General features: G+C 35.9%; 1 protein-coding gene across 5 annotated transcripts in view; it reads left to right on the top strand.

The window, feature by feature from the left end:
* The window catches only part of LOC106056704 (unconventional myosin-Ia-like), a 111,007-nt gene that overhangs the window by 28,738 nt on the left and 60,758 nt on the right, over positions 1 to 21,511 (top strand). For 4 of the 5 annotated variants that reach the window (XM_056004203.1, XM_056004200.1, XM_056004204.1 and 1 more), the window contains exon 2: positions 10,888 to 11,110. The gene's annotated coding sequence lies outside the window, so the exon portion shown is untranslated. Of the gene's footprint in view, positions 1 to 7,212; positions 7,342 to 10,887; positions 11,111 to 21,511 lie in introns of those variants that run through there. The other variant, XM_056004202.1, reaches the window with a different exon arrangement.

Raw genomic sequence — 21,511 nt, 5'->3', positions numbered from 1 at the left:
AATGAGTCTGTTATTAGGTTAAGAATTAATGTTTACTCGCCATCCTTATTGCTGGCTAGAGTAACAAGCTAAAGTGCAAGTCGCCATCAACTGTCAAACCCAGTGAAAGTCAAATGCTGGAATCATTGGTGCCATCTGATGCAGCCCTGAGTTATGAAATTGTTCTGGACGCCTGGCACCAATCTTGCTGAACTGGCGATATTTTCTACAGACGTCTCAATTTTGTTAAAGTTTTGAGCGAAGTATCGCGTTTTCTTTTTAAAGTGTATGTGTATGTTATAGTTCTCTTAACAGCTAGTTTATCATCGAGATAAGATGTGTCATAATTGTGATTGAAAACTAAACCATAGTTCGCGCACTTTTTTTTTTTAAAGGACATGCATGTGATTGGTGGGAAGGAAGAATGGTGGGGGGGGGGTAAGTTTAATTCCATGTATGATTTAAAGAAAAAAATAACGTATTCCATGGTTATAGATCCATTCTCTTTATTGTAGCTAGTCTCACAATTTGGAGAACCATCGATAAAAGCATTAACTTGTGTTAAAGTAAATTTCTAGTTAATTACTTTTTTGGGGGGTTAAGTTCCGGTTCACAGGTGTGTGACTAATGAAGCCTTACGAATGGTTGCGGGAAACGGGGAAGGGAGGAGAGGGTTGAGAAAAAAAAAATTACCGACAGTTAACTTAAGTTAAAAATTGTTGACCTATTAGGAGGGCCTGTATCATGATAATGAGTTTAAGTCTTTTTTGGTTGGGTGGGTGGGGGTGGCGATCGTAATCTTTGAACAGAATGGTTCATTAGTATCACTTCTTTGTTGTAAGCCTTCACTACCAGAAGTAGTTTTGAAAGAAGTCAATAAACAGCTTGGTGTATACTGTCATACCGCGATATACATGTACTTAACATGACATCTGATAACGGCATTGACATGTGGTATCATCAATAGAGCTGAAATTCCAAGTATTGTTATATGCCATCCAGATATGTAGCCTGTTTTGACATTTCATGTCACTACATGTAAAATCTTTCCAGTTTGACATGTAAATTCCTTTTTGCAGGTCACTAAGTCAGCTTTTATTAAGTCAGAGGCTGCTTAATCAAGTGCTTCCAAATCATTTTCGATTAACCCTAACCCCTGTTAGACTCAATAGTTTTCTCAAGCGACAAATACGAGTCTAAAAAAAAAGTCTAATTGGATGATGAAAGTTTCTCCTTTTAAAAGAAAAAAAAACAGCTTTATTTTATAAAATGCTTCAAATAGCATAATGTTAACTTAAGGAGCTCTGGGAAAATCAAAACATAAAAGTTTGAAGACTAAAGATAGACTCATTTAAATAACTTCTGAACATGTCTTCATGTTCTCGAATGTATTGAGACGCATTGTTTGCCTGAGCGCCATGGGGGGGGGGGGGGGGCGAGTTCCAAACCTTCGTTCCGTGCACTTAAACTTACAAATGTTCTCAGGTCTTGAGGGTAAAATCACGTGTAACTGGAAATGGAGCGCTTGCATCTCTGAGGGGCACTTGGAAATAACTACGATGCACCCCTAAATAAGATGCACCCCTATAAAGAAAATATCGAACACAAGGCTAGCAATGTTAAAATGGGTAAACAGTGGGCTTAATCCTTTCGCAGACCTAAAAGCAGCTTTCCTCACATACGCTGTTCAGTACGTTAAAATAGCGAAAAGACATCACAAACTAGTTTCATCTTTTTGCTTTTCTAACATTTTAACTTGCAGCATTAGGATTTAGTTAACTTTCCTACGTCGGTCTATAAAAAAACTCTATATTTTTCACACACAAAAAAAAAAAAAACGACAAAAAAACCCCACAGATTCAAGGAAAGCAAAGATCTGTTTTGTAAATAAAGTAGGAATGACAGTTTATTTAACATAAACGATACTAAAATCTAAACTTGCAAAGACATTATTTCCAGACAAAATAGAAGCGAAAATTTTAAAAACATTATATAGAAATCTAGAGTTTGTCTATAAAAAGACATGTATTTATTTCACTAGTAGCAATAGAGGTTGACCGACGCAAGGGATGTCATTTATATGTGCACAGCGTTTTATAGCTAGTTTTATGTACACATTTGATAAAATAAACACACACACACACAGACACGCTCGTGAGTGTTTGCACAAACTTTCAATTTTTTTTTTTTTTTTTTTGCAAGGCATTAAACTAAATATTTGAAGATTTCCTTAAAGTTAAAAAAGTTTTACGTCAAGAAAATATTGCATGTTTCTGTAAACACTCCCGACTTGTAATTACCTGCACATTAACCAGACTACCCGCTGATACCAGATCTAAAAAAAAATTACACAGTTTAATGTTCTGCTTAGAAAAAAAAAAAAGGTTAAGTTTTGACAGAATGATTGGATGCCAGGTCGAGTTTGATTTCTGCTTTAAACAGAAGTTCTTTCCTTAAGTGTGTGAAACTTTTCATTGGGCACGTTCTATCCGTGAAGCTTGAGGTGGTCAATGCTTACAAACTGATTGCAGCTCTGGCGGTTATAAGAGAACGGGAAACGCATTTTCTTTGGGCAGAAATGAACCACGCTTTTAACTCAATATCTAAGCAATTATGGGGCATGCTGTTGATGAGATATAATGCTTGCTTTTCCTAACACATGGAATAAATGTGTGATGTTACTAACCCTGAAATTCCCCCATTTAAATGAATATATAATATCGAAATATGTTTTTAAAAAGGTTGTCATGTTTACGAAATAATCTGTTTCGACTACTAATAACATAACATAAAGTTCATGTTACACGATAGAAATATGAATATCAGACCTTCAACTATATTTCTGTAACCCTCGCTTCCACCCTTAAGGGTAGACCACATTTATTGTTTTAGCGAATGTGTCGGGTTGGGATTTTGGGGGGTGGGGGGAGATGTGCAGTTTTGATATTGGAACAGGTCGACCCTTTGCGATACAACCACTTTTCCATAGATCGTTCTATTAAAAATTATTAGAAGCGTTGATTTAGATGACACCATAATGCAATAGTCCAACTCATTAGACTCCAGTGTCACTTTACATTTCCCTTATTTCGCCCGATCCTCTGTTATTTTTTTATTATTATTTTCCCAGCAGACTTGGAACTAACGCATGATGACACTCGTTGTTTATCCCCTGGCTATGTTAGATCCAAAGCAACGGACACGAGAACAACAACCTTACGAGAATAGAATGTCTGTTAATTGAACGCCTGGTCGAGGATTATCCCATTCGATCTAGTGTACAATAAATTAAACAATGCAACGACAGCCTTAAGTTAAAAAACCCAGATTACTGAACTCTGTATCTTTGTTAGCATCTGTTATCAGTGATCACCATTGAAATTGAAAAGAAAATGATACTTCAGAACATAGATTCAAAAATGTAACAAGAAAAACATAAAAAAAAAAAAAAAAAAAAAAAAAAAAAAAAAAAAAAAAAAAAAAAAAAATTTCCTTTATTATACAACTTAAAATAATATTTTTGTTAAAGCTAAAATTGGGTCTCAAATTCGTGATGTTGACAGCTTCTCTATTGTAAAGTTCTTCCAATTAGGCCAGCAGGCATTGTATAATAATAAGATATCTATTAATTATTGGTAGTTACACGTAGAACTCAAGATCCAGTCTAGATATCAATCTTCTTCCAAACATCTAGTTTAGATATCAATCTGCTTATAAAGATCTAGTCTAGATCTAGATCTTCTTTTAGATCTAGAATCTTGACGTAACCTATATTTACGTAAAAATATAAACAAAACTTTGAGAATCTATCATTTAACTCACAACAACACCTACATTTAAACTTTTTTTTAAATTGAATAATTCCAATGATATCACACTAGGCCTTTTAATCTAGACTTAGAAGACGATACGCAAAATTTTCCTGAACATTAATTGAATCAATAATCTCTGACATTCGGAAATTCTCGAACGTGTTAATCCTTTCAAAATTGATGTTACATCTTGACCTAGGTTTAGTCTCTAGCCAAATTTACATTTATTTATTTTTTACTTTGAAAAATTATAACGCTCAGACTAGAGTTTTCAATTTGTGGCCAAAGAGCTAGTAATTCTTTTCTCACCAATATACATCAACTGTTAAAGTTTGTAGGAAAATCGTTAGAGCAGTATTCTAGATCGTCGTCCACCCAGGTTCCTCCATGAAGTAGTGACTTGAATAGAGATATTGTAAAAAACAACAACAACAACAAACAAACAAAAACATTTCGACTAAACGAAAGAAATTAATGGCTACATTCTTTGTTGAAAAATAAAGCTACTAACTCTTACTACACTTCTCTCCCTTTGAAGCTTGATTTTTTTAACATCAGTGTTAAAGTCATATCTTTGACTTGTGCGAACTCGAGACGTCACGCTAACGAAATATTTCTCGCAGATTGAAATGTTCTTATCCATAACGGACAGTGCACACGCGCCTTACACTCGATGGGCGCATGCTTTTGTTATGGAATGGTGGTATAAAGAACCATACTAACAAGTCTTGCTATGGGAAGTGTCGATGGGTGGCCTGTATTGCTACCCATTAAGGGGCATTTTGTTTTGAAACCCTCTAAATAGTTTCGTTCGTTGACAAAGTTTTTATTACACACTTCATTGTAAACAGGAAGGATCACTAAAGTTTTCATCAATGGTACCCAAAAAAAAAAAAGACACTGGTTACAGCGCTACCTTGTGGCAAATATAGCCCAGAGTAGATTGAGTATTGAATTAGCCCGAGCTTACCTTGACCTTTGGTGTGTGATATCGCATAGTTCCAAAGATAAGAACAATGTCTTCTTTTAATTGAGTCTGGGCTCAATCTCCAGATGGATCACGTCATTTGAAATGAATTCTTTTTGATTCTTGTAACATTATAATTACGAGCACCCAAAAACTTCAATTTTCAAACTAATAACTTTTAATGAATCCTGTTAGAGGAAATACCCAGAAATACGTCATGAGCCAGGCCTACATGTTTACCTTTCAACCTCGTTCTGTCTATTATAATTTTAAGTGTACATGTTTTTTTTTTCTATAAACAACGTAAACAGGTAAATAAAGCTTTTTATGTCATAAGTTTTTATCCTGGACATGCTGATATTGGACATAAAAAAAAATTAAACCTGGCTTTTTTTATGACATCTACAGATTTAATATATCACAAGAGATGCTTGTGGTCTCTGAACAGAGACTGTGGTAAAGACCTTTGCTTCATTTGCTAGATTTTGTGCTTTGGAAACATTTTTGATATCTTGTCTTGTCTTTCTTTCACACAGAGATGAAACACATTTCATATTCGGTTCTGTGAATGAGGAGCACATACAATAATCTTCACGAGATATCCCCCCCCCCCAAATCACATTTGTATTATGTTTAATTCGTTCTGTGTTTGTTACTTTGTATCCTTGCTATCCTTTCGTTACCTACACTAGTCTTTTCCTTGACTTTTTGTTTTGTTTTTTTTTTGGTCATAGATCTTATGTTTTTTTTCCTTTTAGAACTCATTAGTGAAATCAGGCTAACATGTAACATTATTTCTAGCATTAGGTCTGAAGCTTAAAACCCAGTAGTATTTTATGAATATATTTAGCATTTAACAAGAGCAAAGCTTGTATCTTTAATTATTATCTTTTTTTTAAAATTATTATTTACCGTTTCTTTACTTTGGAACTTTTTTATAAACTGGTATTGTCGTGGGCAGAGACGTTGGTCACTTGTTTTGAGGGTCAGGGGAAATATATTTATCAATATGAAGTTTTGTTTATTCTAACTATCCACCGCTTGTGTGGTCTTCCCTTTACCATTTAAGGCCTATAAACCAAAATATGTACAAGGGACTGGCTAATGACGCACGGAAGAGTTCCTTCATCTCTATCATTTGTTCAAAGCGCTTGATTTGTCTAGGTCTATAATAATATAAATAATAATATTTGAATACCCTCTAAAAAGGTGTCTGTGTGTTTGTATCTCTGTTTATTGATGTGGGCACACTTTTCTGCCACTACTAAACGAGTTGTACACGCGTGCTATTCATATTTATGCTAATGTTAACACGCGCCGAGATAATCCGATAAGGCCATCGCGTTTTATTTGTGACCAAACATGCATCGGATGCCATAGTCACACGTTAGTATAGGCTGCTGGTTTGATCTTGTAGCTGTACAGACATCTGCCTTCTAATTTGATCTTCTGTGTACTTACAAGTAGAAGTCACATCTAATGGAGTAGGATACTACGAATGCAGATGTATTTGATCGGTTCTCACACCCTGCCTTCACTATCACCATCACCATCAATCGTTCGCCCGATGCAACCTTCTGGTGCAATAGTCTTACATTGTTTCAATTGTGATCCAGCAAAGACTCCTTTCTTGGTGTGTATTTCTATTTTGTTTGTCTCTTTTATTAGTTTCCTCCCTGACTCCTGAGACAGTAAATCTTTCAATAAAGAAAAGACTAAAAGTATTGCTTGTAATGAGTTGTAATTTGATCATTCTTCGATTTGTTCTTGTTACAGGGAAACATAATGCTAAGTGAGAATACTTGACCGATAAAAAAACAACAATAAAAAACAACAACAACCTAGTAGATATATAATTAACCTACAGTTTGTAGCCATTTTTTTTTCTTTTCAGAAAGTTTCTTTTCCACCAATGAAGTAAAAAGCTGTAGATGTTTTATTTGTCAAAAAGTCAATGTATAAAGTAAAATGAATATTGTAGAATTTGTTGGGTGTGATTTGAAGGGGAAAAAAACCCCAGCTAACTCAAAACATTTATTAAAATAAAATTATTTTATATAACGTTTAGACAACAACACATGTTAACAAGAATGCAAGCGATCACCGCATTTCAAAGTCGACAAATGCAGATCTTGAAAACCATTTTTTTCTAATCAATTTAAATATACATATTAAATAGAAAAACGGCTTTGTCTGCTCAAGCTATCAAAAAAATAAGCAGATCGCATCTGGGCTTGCGTAGTCACGTGAAACACTGCACTCATCCTTAATTTCGGAATGAAAGACATTGCCATTATTTATATCATTAAAAAGGCATTATCAAATAAAACCTACATGTAGTAGTTTAATTTACATTGTCATTCCATGAACAAGTCCATGGACAAGTGCTTTTGCACGTATAATCGGGAAATCCTTAATCACACGATTTGCACAAGGATACTTTATATTGAAAGTTTTAAAGGCTTTATTGAACAAAACATTGCATACTGGTCTGGATCAGTCAACATTTTGTGATGTCCAGTTCATTATATTCCTGCTAAGGAGTTTGACCATGATGGTCACCGGGCGTAAACGTCGTAAAACGTAATACTCGTTATAAATGATTCGATTTAGACAGACGAAGTAGAATCCAAGACTCTATTAGATCTAGACTACAGATATATAACTTACGTTCAAATAAGATTTGCATTGATTATGATTGATTATGATTGATTCTGGAATGTTACAATGTTACTCAATGTACTATAATTATAGCATAACTATATAGTATATTTTTCATTTTAAATCCTAGACATAACTTAAGATTAGATTTAGATTATATCATTGGATTTAGACCGGTAATACTAGTTCTGCTGTCTATAATCTAGAATTTTCTGAGTAAGCCAGTAAAACCAGTGACTTAGCAGAATTTTAGGTCATTGGTTAATTTGCAAGACTAAATGCATGACGCGTAGGACGTAATCATCTTCTGTAATCTATAAGATAAGATAAGATAAGAATTTAGTCTAGACTTTGAGTATATAGATACCATCTCAAACATTAATTACTTTGAATCATGTTTCTCCGCGAGAAAGAAGAGTAATTCCAAAGGCAGTTACGTTATTTTTTTCATGATCTTGAAAACGTCTCTAAAAAACTATTTTCCTCTTGCAGAGCATACAAAGAGAGAAATGGGTAAACCGAACTTGTATGAAAAGCCATCAAATTAATCCTTTACCTGTCTCTCCCCCCCCCCTCTCCTTCATAGGCCTGTTTGTGTTTGTTTGGGACGTTCTTTTAGAAATGACAATTTTTTTTCAAACTAGATTAACCTCTTACAGAACATCAGCTCTAACAAAGGGACCACCTTTACGTCAGTCTGAATCCAAACCACATTGTTAATCAGCCACCCTGTTTGCCCCAGATGGTCTTAGTCTATATTTATTGAACATTTTAAAACATCACTCTCTTGGGTAATTTTTTTACCCCCTTCTACCCCTCTTTATATGAGTATCGAGTGAAGTGCATTTTTTTGTTGTTGTCATGATCATAGAAAGTTTATCTTCTGTCCCACGCTCATACACTCACTCTAACCCTAACCCTGTCTCACGCTCATACAGTCACTCTAACCCTAACCTTGTCTCACGCCTATACACTCACTCTAACCCTAACCCAAACGAACACATCTTCTCCCAACAAATTTTCACTTTTGCTGTTGATGTTTCCCGCTGCCATGTCTTTGATTGTTCGTTACACACCTCCAGCCCCCTTGCTGCGCCCTCCTACACCCCTAAACCTTCCCCCCCATGCCGCCTTTTTTTTTTTTGGTTTGCTGCCGTTTTTTTTTAAGCTTTGATTTAAATGTCAAGGTGACTTGGTACCAAGAATCTCTGGGAAATAACAGTCAATCATCCCGGGGACTGAACTCTTCCGAAACTGCGCAGTTCTTGAAAAAACTCGGTGCAGCTCTTGTGATAATGAGCTTCATAAGTAATTAAATACAAATGTGCCTTGAGAGACGAGGTGGAAAAACAACACAAAATAGATATATTTGAAACCGAGTCTACATTCCACTTATCTTTAACTTTAACTTCCTCTTCTGGTTTGTTATAAGTAAGAATTACATGGATATCTTTCTTTTACTGTAAAGCATGTTGAGAATCTCCTCCTTCTCTCTCTCTCTCTCTCACACACACACACACATACACACACTCTTGTACACAACCACACACAAAGACTTATGGACAGTTATCAATTTCTTCCTTTTGTTTTAGTCGTGAATGCAGGTCCGTTTTATTCAGAGATATTGAAGACATTGAAGCGTATCTCGAGTTGGAAGTCCTCTGGAGTATTAGAGTAGAGTAGATGTTGGCAGTTTTATTTCGGAAGTTTAATGTTTTTTGGGGAAAAAGTAGGTTGTTGTGCAGGTCACGTGATTCCCTCGTCATTCTTTAAGCATTTACTTGCAGCATGAACCTGTCATTCTTAAGAAAATTAATGTACAATTTATATATATATATTAATTGATCGAACCTTACGGTATGCAATCGTTTCGTCCAATTAAGTGGCTAGTCTGATCAACCGGATTCTCATTTATATGTAGGCCTACTTATATATTTGCATGTTACCACTGACCAAGACATCTCATCAACTGTCATTCGGATTCGCATTAAATTATCTACATATGTTCCTTTTAACATTGAAAAAAAAAAGGAGGGAGGTGTTCTCTTAATAATAAACAATATAAAGCCTGAGAACAAATTAACGGGCGTATATATATACATGAGATTTCATTATTGATTGATGTCTTTAATTTTTTTTTTTATTAGCACTGATTCAGTTAGCATACCCCAATTCCCCCCCACCCCCGTTTGGGTACTTCAATGGAATCTTTTATACATTAGAATGCTAAGTTTGTGGTGAAACTAGGGGAAGTGGAGGTGGCCGCCTTTGTGTGGTAATAATTGGCATGCATGCATACCTTTATACATTTTATAGATACAGATGAAAGTCCTGCTGCCCATGAGGATGCATTCCTCATCCTGTCCCCCCTTCCCCCCCCCCCCCCCAGCATCACGCCCTGCTATCTACGTGCTAATGTGTATATTACGTCAGGTCTTTGTCCTACGGCTTTCACCTCCCCCCTTCCGTCAGCTGTTAAGCAGACGTCTAAGCCAGGAACTCTGGGACTGCAGGAGGTATGCTCAAAGCGCTTCCTCCCATTTTCTCCCCCCTCCCCCTTACTTATTTCTTCCGTCTGCTGTAATACAAAAGATCTGTACTCACAAAATGCCCGCTATTTGACCTTGACTTTCTGAGACACGGCACCAATGTTCTGAAATAGTTACGTTTTTTTTTTTTTTTTCTAAAACAGAATAAAGAATGACTAGCAGTCTATTTATGGGTATATATAAACAAAAAAGATATGCATGTAATTAGTTCATCACATATTACCTTAAATGCATAGTACCGTATGTCCATATATGATCTTTGTCGAACTGCATTTCACTGACGTCCTGTTCAGTCCTTCTTTTCTTTGATGTCCATTCAACGGAGATGGTGTCCTAGGAAACATGTAGTTTTTCTATTTTTTTGTTTTTGTTTATATTTTTACTTGGGCGACATTGCCCTATGGACCAATCGTTGCGATACTGGACAAAAAACGGTCACAATATCAGTAGTTTTTTTGTTGTCCCTTTTATTTGCAGTTACCGCCGAGATGCGCCAAATTCAATGATATTTTAACAGAGTGATTAATTAAATTTTTTTAAAATTTATTTCTAAATAGAATTTTATCTCTTAAAACTCGTGCAAATGTTTGTTACTAAAAATGAATCAAAATATCGACATTTGTGTAGTCTAGTAAAAATGAAAACAATTCGTTCTCTAATCAGCAAAAACTGGATCGTCTGCTGAAATTGTAACCACGTACTGGACATAGCTAGTTAAAATGTGTTTATTCCTTAGCACGGGATAAATTAAATGTTCTCATATTCAACTACTCTGTTCATATCTGCTATACATTGGATTCTAAGGCAATATTTAATTCAAGATATTTTATTTTAATAATGAAAAAAAAAAAGATATATTGTTTCATACATTTGATGTCATCCAGATTTAGCAGTCTTGTTTTGTTTTTTTCCCCTTCAGATGATTGAATATGACTGTATCACGTGACTCATCGTAACAGTAAACAGACGCCACAGAAGCTAGCCCTAGTTTTGGAATTCCTGGACGTGCTTCATTCATGCTGTTCACTTGGAATACTTTCTTCCAACATTTGGAGCGTTTCATTTGGTAGGGGCTGACCTCCTGGAACTTTTTGTATGTAATAGCATTCTCAGGATTAGTTGTTCCCGTCACTACAAGCAAGGTAAGCAAAATGTTTATCTATGTGACAACACAACAATATCAGCAACTCAAAAATAAACAAACAAAAACAAAACAGGTCTAGTGTAATTTAACTTTTGTTAATGAAATCGTGTATTATAAATTTGTTCTGATAATCATAAGCTAAATGACCTCAAAGTTTCTAATTTTGTTAACCCAGGCAAAAATGGGATAAAAAAAAATTACCTTTTTTTTACACAGCTTATATCAACTCAATCTGTCTGTCTGTCTGGTAAAAAGTGTGTACACGTTATTTATTCCACACCCATTCTCAGATGAAGTTGAAACTTCGCACACTTATTCATTGGTATAGACAAGACATGAATCAATTTAAAAAAAAACAAACTACATTGTCATTTGATTACTGGTAATTTATTTTGTTTGATACTAACAAGGGAAACTAAATATTCAGTACTCACAGATATGTCTAAACTTGTCGGGTTTAGTCCCCTGAAATAATTGTTAACGCTATTTCTCCCTCACGTATTTTCCGATCAAGTTGATACTTGAAACACTTATTTATTGTACCTAACAAAACATGAATCTATCAGAAAAAATCCACAATTAGTCAATGAACCATTGGTAATTAATTATTTTGTTTGATATCAAAAAGGGAAAATGACGTGTACAGGCTCGGGCTAGGGGATGTAACTCTCTTCAAATCTGAAGGAACATCCGAAACATGTCAAACGTTCTCGATGTGTTATAGCAGGCTTCATCGCTATGACTCGAATGTTTTTGTTTTTTTATAATTTGCTTTTAACTGAACTATTTGAATAAATAAATGGACACAGTGGTACATTGCGAAATCATTTATTCAATAAGAGTGGCTCGTCCATTCGAAAAGTGTAAGAAATATCCAGTCAATAATTGCCTTGTACTTTCCCTACTCCTCATAGCGCCCTCAAGTAGACCCACTTTTCATAGCGCCCCAATGAATACACCCTTACTGATGGCGCCCCAAAGCATAACCAATTCTCATAGCGCCCTCAAGCATACCCACTTCTCATAGCCCCCCCCCCCTCCCAAAGCATACCTACTACTCATACGTTGTTACAATGCTCTTTAGAACACATGCCTAGGATTAAATAATACTAATAATATTTTAAAAGTGAAAAGTAATTCAATATCCCCTGAATATAAAACCTTCATTTCAAAACATTTCGATTTGTCATTCGGGCAGCTTCAGTGTAATAAAAAACTTTCCGAGCATAAGCTACAACAAAAAATGAAAAAAGCTTATTACATTTTTTTTTCATTTATTTAATAAATATTAAAGTTTTTGTGTAACAATTTAGTTCCATTTTCTCTGAAGGCAAACCTGAGTAGGCTAATAGTTTATCATTACAATGTAAAGAATACATTTTGGAGTTTTTTTATTTGTTTTCTTTTCTTTATGTCTTGCAACAGAAAATAGATTTTTTTCCTTATGTTGAGGCGTGCGAGCGCGTGTGTGTGTGTGTGTGTGTGTGTTTGAAAAGAGGTTTTAAAAAAAAAGGGATCTCGGGCTTAGTGGTGGGGTGGTAGAAGCCTTGATGAAATTGTTTTAATGATAAGCCTTGCACTTTGCTCCTCTCTGTGCGCCCTACGTGCACGTGTTTTAAAGTGTGTGTGTGTGTGTGTCGTGTGTGTGAGTATGAATTGCGTGGGCGTGTGAAAGGTTCGTTCCTAAAGAAACCTCTCTCAAGGCTAAACTCATTCTTGGGCTGCCGTAGTCAAATTTCTCCTCTGCTTTCACTAGGGCTTTCTGTTGTCAGTTCCTTTTTTTTTTTTTTGGGGGGTGGGGGGTCTTCTCTTACTCATCTAGATGTAACGGCCAATCAAATGAACGCTGTGAAATGAAATAAACCGTTAGGAACTGAATGCTTCCGCCCTTGCACTGCGCATGGTTTTCATTAGTTCAGAGATACAAAGTGGCACCATCCATACATTATATTTTGTAACCCTTGTGATTGTGTGTGTGTGTATGTATGTGCAGCAGAAATAGACTTCGGCACTGTACATTTCTGGCTTGTTTATTATCTTATAGTCCATCGCTTCTAAAAAAAGAGAACATTATATATATACACAGATATTGTCTCGTAATCAAACATTTTATTTAACCAAGAGGAGACTAAATAGGACACATTTAAATTTTCTTTTTTTTTTCAAAACTTTGTATATATATATTAAAAATCTGTACATATGTATGCATGTATGTATGCATGTATGCTTGTATATATGTATATATGTATGCGTGTATGTATGTATGCCTATGTGTGAATGTATGTATGCCTATGTGTGAATGTATGTATGTTTTTACGTCATCTCTTAGAGCTATGTGTTTATTGGTGTTAATGTTTACGTTTTTGTGTATCACATTCTCTTGTTGAAAGTTTGTTAGCGAATTTACTTAGGCATCTACCGAAAGGATTTTTTTTCTTTTCAAATATACCAAGTGCTTGTAGCTGTAACTTACACTCGTGCAAACTATATGGTAGATTTCACAGTAAACTAAACAATGTCAAGGACATTGATAAATGTTTTTTTTTGTTTTTTTTCTTTCGTATGGCAACAGTAGCCAACCCATTGTGCATTTATCACTATGAAGAGGAGATATAAACAATGTATATCTAAAATGTATATTTAAGTGTGAATGTCTTCTAGTCACTTAAACATTTATGGGAAGTTAAATTCCTAAATAAGAAGATTACATATTGAGTCTAGGTTCCTCAACTTAAACAGGCTGCTAAGGAATATTATAGGGCCGCATATTTTTTTGAAACTTTATAGTTCGGTCAGTGTGAACCTTGAACGAACTCTTTTATGTCTAGGAGAAGAAATTTAGCTAGTCTTTGAAATATGTCTGAGAATGTCGGGAAGGAAGTCATTAATGTTGTATGCTTCGCTGGGAGATCAAAGCCCTACGAAATAGTGTCTTTCTGTTACCTTGGGAACAGATGACTTGAGTGTGAAATGAAATCACGAGAACCCCTGAAGTTCATCATTTAAATAATATCATTATTCAAAGTGGCGGTTGTACAATAGCTTAATACCAGTATGATGATCCATCCCAAAATATTAGCTAGATCGGAATTGACACGTAATAGGCCATATGATGAGTTATAAGGTGTATGTATCTGTTTATATTTTTTTATTGTTATAAAGGAAGTATGAAGATTAACGAAAGACCCCTCGCCGGGGCCCTCGGAACGAGACACGCAAGTGTGTGGGTGGGTGGAGCAAATTAAATGGCGTCCTGACCACAACGTCTATTAAGACATTTCTTCGCCTGCCAAGGTTAAAGAAGAGTGGAGTATTTCAGGCAGACTTGCTGTTGCCTTAATAGGTGGCCACACGGAATACAGATAAAGCTAGTGACTGCTGGAGATAAAATATATAAATATCCCATGGTCTTAGGATGTTTCCTAATGTTTGGGAAGGAGGATGGTGTGTGTATATGCGTGTGTGTGTGTGTGTGTTAAATAATTGATCTGGCGTAAGCTTTTTACAATCTTCTACTCAATCCATAGTTCATATGTTTCTGAAGACGGTCTTACACAATTAGATTTCCACTATTCAATTGGCTAAGGACAATTTTTTTTTTAAAAGATAAGATCTTTATTTTATATCAATGCATTTCTCGCTATTTTTTTTTTATTTTATATAGATCTAATCCCACTCTATCTGTTTGTCTGTCTGTCTGTCTGACTGGTACAAATCTTGCATACGTTATTTACTATTTCTAGGTCTGAGATGCTAGATGTATGGTATCTTTCGATATCCATTTTGTCTGCGTCAAGTAATCGGACTTTGACTAAAGCCAACTAAGGGTTTTCGAATCCATTGTGCCATTCTATTATCCCCACCCCCTTCTGTTTCTCCTTTTGTTTCTTTTCCATTTAGCAAGCCACCCAGATTTTTTATTTTACCCAGAGTTCACCCAGATTTACCAGCTTTATCTGCGCTATTACCTATTACCAGGCATACCCGAGAAGCTTTTGTAGCAAGGTGAACCATACCATCTGCAGAAACAGCTTCAGTCCAGCTGAGAGTACATCTTGATGCCGGCTGATAGCTGGATGGCATTGTTTCAAGCTTCAGCTGTTCTAACATCCTACAAGAGCGTATAAAGACAGAGTTAACTTTTCATAAAAATTTAGTTTTATAATAATTTTTTTCTCACTTTTTTTTTTCTTACCTCAGCTAAATTTAACAAATGATATGCAAGATCACTCTGTAACTCTAGGCCTACACTAATAAATGTATCTGAAGATTTCATTTAAGTGGCACAATACATATTAATTTCATTTTGTTCAATCTTGCGCATGCATTTTTTAATGTAGGAGGTACTTATAGATAGATATCTGCTTCGCGTCTTTGCCCTGTTCTCGGTCACTTCTTTGAAATAGCGTTAGAGTTTGATCTTCTTTGATGATTTTTGTTTCTTAACGCTGTTGACTTAGACTGCATCTTACTGCTGCTGAAACCACGCTTTAAGAACTAATAAGCAACTTAGAAAATAACGTTATCTAATAGTATTTCTCAAACAGAGGGAGGGACATGCTCTATCGTTAAGGGGGCCATGTGCTGATTGGGGGGGGGGAGGGGGGTAGCAAAGACATTATTAGTATTTTATTTGTAAATGGATACCTGAATATTAGTAAAGTAAACATTTCATTATTAACAACTTAAAAATAAGTATTTGAGACTTTCATGTTTTAGTTATCACCTTTTAGAATGTTGTTTTTTTTAATGCAATTATTCCATAATTATTTTTTGAGTACGAGGAAATGAAAGTTTTGAGAACCACTGAACTAACATTTCCTAATGAGCAAACATATTAAAGCTAACAAAGTGTCCTAACTAGCCACACCATAACAAGACAAAATAATAAATTATACAAACATGAACATTCACATAGACAAAGTCTCTCTCATCCCTTTCTCTCCCCCCTCTCTCTTTCTTGTACACACACACACACACATAGATACTACCTCTCCGCCTCACCTCAACATCGAAAGTAAAGTCCAAGATTAAATTTTGTTTCAAGTGCCTGGTTTTCGGGACAACTTAATGGCTTCCTCGGAAACGACTTCCTGTCTGTCCGATCGGGGGAAGGGCGTACTTCGGTTACTGAGTATTTCAATCAGGTTTGAGAATACAGGACAGGATCCTACTCTGGCATGTACCTACCGGTGAGCTGTTACCTGAGCCAGGTACTTAACGTTCACATCGTACCGTTGGTCAGACCAATTTAGTTAAGACTGGGCCACGCGGGAGACCTACCTGGCTCGGTTACTTTACCCGAGTTTGAGTCATTCACTCCATCGTTCATACCTTCTGATCAGCTTCAAGCAAAGTTTGAATGTAAAGCTATACAAACACTTACATTAACACAACAGAAAAATATAAGAACCATAAACATTCATATAAACGAAGCCCATCTCTCCCTTTCTCTCTCTTTCTTTTATACACACACATAGACAGACGGCTGGTCGTTGTGCTGGCCACATGACACCCTCGTTAACCGTGGGCCACAGAAACAGATGGCCTTGACATCATCCGCCACACAGATCGCAAGTTCTAAAGAGGAACTCTACTCTACTTGTTTACATTAAGCCATAATTTGTAGACACTAGGATGATTTGAAAACCAATAATACAGTTTACGTAAGTAGAATAGACGGAAGAAAAACAAAATGTTTGTAGCTTAGATAAAAAGTATCTACACTTACGAACACGGATAGTCCTAGGGCCAGCCCTAAATCGTTTGAGACCCATTGATCTATGTTTGAACAGAAGTTTCCTGCGTATTGAGAAAAACAAGTTGCAGTCTTTTAAACGGCGGTGTTTGTGGGCGCAGCACGAATGGGGTCTATTTAAACGAAGATTAGAGACTCTGTAGCCAGCATCAAACAAAGTCACCGCGATCTTCGCATACTAATGACTGGCGCCATCTTGATAATTACCTAAGGAAGATAACAGACACACACACACACACATGCACCACGCTGGCACACTGAAATCATAGCCGGATTAGATCGAATCTACCAACTAGGTAAAAAAACAATCAACAACAAACACTCTTCTTTCTAAACAATATTGCAACACCCATGAAGATTTGTACAGTTTTTGTTTTATTCGGTTCGTAGCTGTTATCTTTCACTCTTCATATTAAACAGTTGTATCTGAAGCTCGTGCAAAATATGCTGGTCGAAACTGAGTCATTGGATGGCTGCCTGGTCGTGCGGTTTGCGCACTGGACTGTCGTTCAGATTTATCAATGGTCCCGGGTTCAAACCCTGCCCGCTCCCATCCCCCGTCGTCCTGCGGGAGGTTTGGACTAGGAAGTAAACTATCTTCAACTCTGAAGGAACATCCGAAACATGTAAAACATTTTACAATTACAAATGTGAAATATTAATAAAATAAAATTAAACAAATGTATATTGGCATAACCCTCAGATATTCTTAACCCTTTTTAAATCCCAAATCTATTTTGTTTCTTTTTTTTTTTAGCACATGAAAATGAAAGAAGAAAATGATCACGACAAAAAAAAAAGTTATAAAAAAATAAGTTGAAGAAAAGAACATTAAGCAGTCATTTCCCAATTTCGTCTTATGAAATCTCTGTCCGATTATATAATTTTTCTATATTTATTTTCGCATTTCGCTCTATTTTTTATTTCATTGTATTATTTCCTCCCCCCCCCCCCCCCACACCTTTTTAAAGTTTTGTTTCTTCTTGTTTGCCTGTCCATCAATCAGTCTGATAACCTTTTCCTCCACCTTGTTGGTTAGCTTATATGTCTTTTTTTTTTTGTCTGCATTCTTGTTTGTCCATTATAATGTCTGCTTGCTTGTCATTATTCTATCAGACTTACTGTCTGCCTGCCTGGTCGTTTGTTAGCTTGGCGTCCAGTTTTTTTTCCTTCTCTCTCTCTCTCTCTCTGTACATTTGTTTACTGTGACTAATTTCATTTCGTTTTCAAGCTTACAAACAAACAAAAATAACTTAAATATACATGTCTGATATAATCGAATCATCTCTCTCTCTCCCTCCCTCTCCCTCTCTCTCTCTCTCTGCTCAAGGGCGGATCCACAGCTGTGTAGTGGATAGATCTTTTTTTTTTTGGCGAATGGGGTGAAGTTGAAGAGCAAGGTGTTTGTGCATTTAATTTTTGGTCGTTAATAATTTGTAAATTAGAAAAAGATCGTGGTGGCTCATTTGTAAACACTTGGATTCCGAACTGATTCAAATCTCGGTGACGCCTATGAATCCACCCAACTCTAATGGCATTAGTTTGGGGAAAGTAAAGGCAACTAGTCGTTGTGCTTACCACATGACGCTCTCGTTTTAGAAAAACTGCTTACCTTTATATCATCTGCATTATAGAATCTCTTTCAATGACAGGCCCGTCCATTCTTTTATGTTGTCTTCCCATCGCTTTCTCTGTCTGCCTCTTCTTATTTTTCCTGGTACTGTTCCCTGAACAGGTCTTTGCGAGCTCTGAGGACCTTGAGATAGGGCCACAGAGTTTTAGTTTGTGCTTTTTGTTTTTACAGTAGTTAGCAGATCATCGTGGGGTCCAGTTGCTGAACTAATCCTGATTCTTCGTTTGCGATCCGGTCTATGTATGCATACCATTCTACTAGATTCAGTAGTGCTTCTATACCCCTATCTTCTCTCTCTCTCTCTCTCTCTCTCTCTCTCTCTCAGTTTATTCTTGTGTTTGTTACTAATGCTGTCATTGACCACCTCTTATCCCTAATCTTTAACCCTCTGCTACCTCTTTCTGACCATTTCTTTTATGAAAGCTTCTTATTACCCCCCCCCCCGCACACACACACACACTTTCCTACCGACCACTTTCTCAACTAGCTGGCTTCAACTCTATTATCTAGTAACTTTTTTTCTAGTGGTAAACTATGCGGGGGGGGGGGACTGGTTTGTTTTAGCTATAGACCAGGTCACGTAGGTCTTGGCCACCCTCTGGACGTGGAAAAAAAAAAGGGGGGGGGGGCGGGAATAAGGGAGAGAGAGGGAATAATTGGTTGATGTGGAATTCTTGGCATCCGTTGTTTTCCTCAGATAAATGAGTCTGAATGATGGCATTTTGTCTGAGCCGATTTTTTTTTCTTTTCAGACAGAGGAAAGAGTGAGGGTTTTAATAAAGGGATTGATTCACTAAACATTGAAAGGGAGATGTGTGGAAAAGTGGCCGCTTGGCTACCTTACAAGGGAACTCGAGTTCGAATCCGGATGTAAACTAAGAAAATTTTTTGGTAAAAATTTAAATTCTATTTGATTCGTCGATTTGTTTAGCGTTCCAAGGCATCACGATACCCCTGCCACAAAATGTCAATGACACTGATTGGACCAAAGTGCACTGAACATTCTATACCAAAAAGCTACGGCTCGCAATGGAAACAGAAAATAAGTTACGAGCAGTATTATATACAAGACATCTTGTTTTTCAATAGCTTTTAAAAGTATAAATAAGTCATTGTTCATGTTTAATATAAAAGTATATACATTAAATGCGTAACATATAATTGCATGATGCACTTAATTAATCGCCAATAGTTTTATCTTCTTATCTTATCTTATATAATACTGACGTTACTTCAAAAAAGAAGATGATTACGTCCTACGCGTCATGCATTTAGTCATGCATATTAACCAATGACTTAAATTCTGCCAAGTCACTGGTTTTCCTGGCTAGCTCAGGCAACCCATTCCATGCTCTAATAGCACTAGGGAAGAAGGAGTATTTGTACAAATTTGTCCTAGCATATGGGACGAGGAATGTGCCTTTATCTTTGTGTCTTTCAGAGTATTTTATTAAATTTTGTTTTTGTATTTGAAGATTATGGTTCAGTGTTTTATGTATTATTGCTACTTTACTTTTGAGCCTTCTGTCCTGAAGGCTTTCTAAATTTAGTGATTTTACTAAAGGTGTTACTCTAGTCAAATGTGAATATTCGTTTGTTATGAATCGCACTGCTCTATTTTGTGTCTGTTCTAGTTTCTTAATGTTTTCTTGAGTTGAGGGGTCCCAAACAGAGGATGCATATTCTATTATTGGCCTAACCAAGGTTAAATAACATTTTAGTTTTATGTTCTTATTTGATTTATAGAAATTTCTTTTAATAAATCCTAATGCTTTGTTTGATTTTTTTGTAGTTTCATCAATATGTGGATTCCATGACAGTTTTTCATTTATTATAACACCTAGGTATTTTGCGTTTTTAGTCTGTGTTACTGGTTTGCCATGAATAAGATAAGTGGAATTAATTTGTTTTAGTTTTTTTGTTACTCTTAACAACTGACATTTTTCTGGGTGGAAAGACATGCTCCAATTTGATTCCCATTTCTGTAATTCATCTAATTCTCTTTGTAAAATATCTGTGTCTTGTGTTGTTTTTATTGTTCTATATATTATGCAATCGTCTGCAAATAATCTGACTTTTGTTCCTGAAGTAATGCAATTTGGTAAATCATTTATGTAAATTAAAAATAGTAGTGGACCCAAGACTGTTCCTTGAGGTACACCTGAGTTTACTGTTATCGGTGTTGATTTAGAGCCATTTATTATTACAGTTTGTTCTCTCCCTATCAGAAAGTCTTTAATCCACTGATGCAGTGGACCATTAATGCCGAAATATTTTAATTTTTTAAGCAAACTATGGTGGTGAACTTTGTCAAAAGCCTTAGAAAAATCTAGTAAGATAGCATCTATTTGTTCACTATTATCTAAACCTTTTGAAAAATCATCAATTAGTCCTATTAGTTGTGTTTCACATGATCTATATTTCCTAAAGCCATGTTGGTATGGTGTGAGGACATTATGTTTGTCTAAGTGGTTTATGATGTTGCTACATATTATGTGTTCTAGGATTTTACATGTGATGCTGGTAAGTGATACTGGTCTGTAGTTTCCTGGGTCAGATTTTTCTCCTTTTTTAAATAGGGGGGTGACATTAGCTTCTTTCCAGTCCTTTGGTACTCTGCCCTGGTTAAGTGAAGCCTGAAAGAGTATTTTGAACACTGGGGCTAGTTCATTACTTAGTTCTTTGAGTAATCTAGCTGGAATACCATCAGGTCCAGAAGCTTTATTTGGTTTGGTGTTGGCTAATAGTTTTTGAATTCCATTTTCTTGTACTACTATATCTTCTATGTTGTCTACTTGGTTCAAATTCAGTAATATGTCTTTGTCTCCTGGGGCTGAGAATGCTGATGCAAAGTATTTGTTTAGAATGTTTGCTTTAGTTTCATTATCATTATGTATTATGTTATGTTCATCTTTTAATGGCGCTACGCCTGTTGTTTCCATTTTCTTAGACTTAATGTATGACCATAGGTTTTTGTTGTTGTCTTTAGATATTACATTGTTTATGTA

This window comes from Biomphalaria glabrata, chromosome 11, assembly GCF_947242115.1.
Source record: "Biomphalaria glabrata chromosome 11, xgBioGlab47.1, whole genome shotgun sequence".
Lineage (NCBI taxonomy): Eukaryota > Metazoa > Mollusca > Gastropoda > Planorbidae > Biomphalaria > Biomphalaria glabrata.
This window is presented reverse-complemented; position numbering and strand designations above follow the sequence as displayed.